Raw genomic sequence first — 2,500 nt, 5'->3', positions numbered from 1 at the left:
CTCCGGGTCCGCGGGCCTCGGTCGGGGACCTCCGCCGTCGCCTCGGTGCCCACGCCGGACCCCGGGGGTGCCCGAGACGGGGAGAGGGCCGGGTCTACCGGGACGGCCTCGGGCGGGTCCGGCTTACCGGGGCCCCGGCCGGATCAGCCTTTCTGTTTCCCCCGCCACGATGGATGCACGGGATCCCGGCTCCGGGTCCGCGGGCCTCGGTCGGGGACCTCCGCCGTCGCCTCGGCGCCCCCGCCGGACCCCGGGGGTGCCCGCGACGGGCAGTCGTCCCGGTCTACCGGGGCCCCGGCCGGATCAGCCTTTCTGTTTCCCCCGCCACGATGGATGCACGGGATCCCGGCTCCGGCGCCGCGGACCTCGGTCGGGGACCTCCGCCGTCGCCTCGGTGCCCCCGCCGGACCCCGGGGGTGTCCGCGCCGGGCAGTCTTCCCGGTCTACCGGGGCCCCGGCCGGATCAGCCTTTCTGTTTCCCCCGCCACGATGGATGCACGGGATCCCGGCTCCGGGTCCGCGGGCCTCGGTCGGGGACCTCCGCCGTCGCCTCGGCGCCCCCGCCGGACCCCGGGGGTGCCCGCGACGGGCAGTCGTCCCGGTCTACCGGGGCCCCGGCCGGATCAGCCTTTCTGTTTCCCCCGCCACGATGGATGCACGGGATCCCGGCTCCGGCGCCGCGGGCCTCGGTCGGGGACCTCCGCCTTCGCCTCGGTGCCCACGCCGGACCCCGGGGGTGTCCGCGCCGGGCAGTCTTCCCGGTCTACCGGGGCCCCGGCCGGATCAGCCTTTCTGTTTCCCCCGCCACGATGGATGCACGGGATCCCGGCTCCGGGTCCGCGGGCCTCGGTCGGGGACCTCCGCCGTCGCCTCGGTGCCCCCGCCGGACCCCGGGGGTGCCCGCGACGGGCAGTCGTCCCGGTCTACCGGGGCCCCGGCCGGATCAGCCTTTCTGTTTCCCCCGCCACGATGGATGCACGGGATCCCGGCTCCGGGTCCGCGGGCCTCGGTCGGGGACCTCCGCCGTCGCCTCGGTGCCCCCGCCGGACCCCGGGGGTGCCCGCGACGGGCAGTCGTCCCGGTCTACCGGGGCCCCGGCCGGATCAGCCTTTCTGTTTCCCCCGCCACGATGGATGCACGGGATCCCGGCTCCGGCGCCGCGGGCCTCGGTCGGGGACCTCCGCCTTCGCCTCGGTGCCCACGCCGGACCCCGGGGGTGTCCGCGCCGGGCAGTCTTCCCGGTCTACCGGGGCCCCGGCCGGATCAGCCTTTCTGTTTCCCCCGCCACGATGGATGCACGGGATCCCGGCTCCGGCGCCGCGGGCCTCGGTCGGGGACCTCCGCCGTCCCCTCGGTGCCCACGCCGGCCCCCGGGGGTGTCCGCGCCGGGCAGTCGTCCCGGTCTACCGGGACGGCCTTGGGCGGGTCCGGTTTACCCGGGCCTCGGCCGGCCTAGAGTGTTTCTGTTTCCCCGCCTTGATGGATGTACGGGATCCCGGCGCGGGGGCCCCGGGCCTCGGTCGGGGACCTCCGCCGTCGCCTCGGTGCCCGCGCCGGGGCCCTGGGGTGTCCGTGACGGGCAGCCGTCCCGGTCTACCGGGACGCTCGGGCGGGACCGGTTTACCCGGGCCTCGGCCGGACCGGAGTGTTTCCGTTTTCTGCTTCCCTGCCAGGATGGCTGCGAGGGGTTGATTGAAAGAGCTGGTTTGACGTGAAAAGCTTGACTTCAAGTGAAAAGTTTGTTACAATTTCTGCCATCTTCCTTCCTCCAAAGTTTTGGGTGTAGTTTTCCCAGAGGAACCTCTCGTAGGCCTTTCATTTCTCATCTTAACTTCCCTCATTTATTCCATATTTTCCTTCCTCTTGCCGAATGGCCGAATCCAGTCCATTTCTAGTCAAGGAAATTATTCTTATTTCTTGCTGACCTATTTGCTTTGTGGAGCAAGTCGTTCTTAGGTCCCTTTGTTCTTTCTTCAACTTCTTCTGCTCCTTCTCTCGACGCTTTCTCGTCTTGTTCTCTTACTTGGCTCTCTTTTGGCTGTTCTTTCTTCTCCTCCCGTCGTCCGTCCCCACTTTCATCTCTCCATCTTTCCTGTTCTTGGTCATCTCTACGTTGTTTATCAAATAATTCCGCTTTCTCTCTTGAATCTACTCGATATCTTTGCTCTCGCCAGCTCGCCGATATTTCAGCTCGCCGATATTTTGTGCTTTCCCGTCGTGTTTCCCATCCATTGCGATCTCTCTGCTCTCCCTGTCTTCTCGGTAAATCGGAGATGAATTTCTCTGGGCGGGTGGTTTCTCATCGCGTGTCTTGTGTGCGCTCCCTACGTTTCGTCCATCCCGTTTAATATCTATCCCTCCCTCCCTCTCCTTGCTTTCTTCCATTGCTTCTGCTAATATCATTTCCAGAATGATAACCCTGAGCCTGAACCTGAACCTAACCCTAACCCTACAACTTTTCTCCCTAACCCTAACCCTAACCCTAACCCTAACCCTAACC

This window comes from Pituophis catenifer, unplaced genomic scaffold, assembly GCF_029215685.1.
Source record: "Pituophis catenifer annectens isolate HBS135680 unplaced genomic scaffold, rPitCat1.0.hap2 SCAF_499, whole genome shotgun sequence".
In the NCBI taxonomy this organism is placed as follows: domain Eukaryota; kingdom Metazoa; phylum Chordata; class Lepidosauria; order Squamata; family Colubridae; genus Pituophis; species Pituophis catenifer.
The sequence above is the reverse complement of the archived record's forward strand: the minus strand, read 5'-3'. Positions refer to the sequence as shown.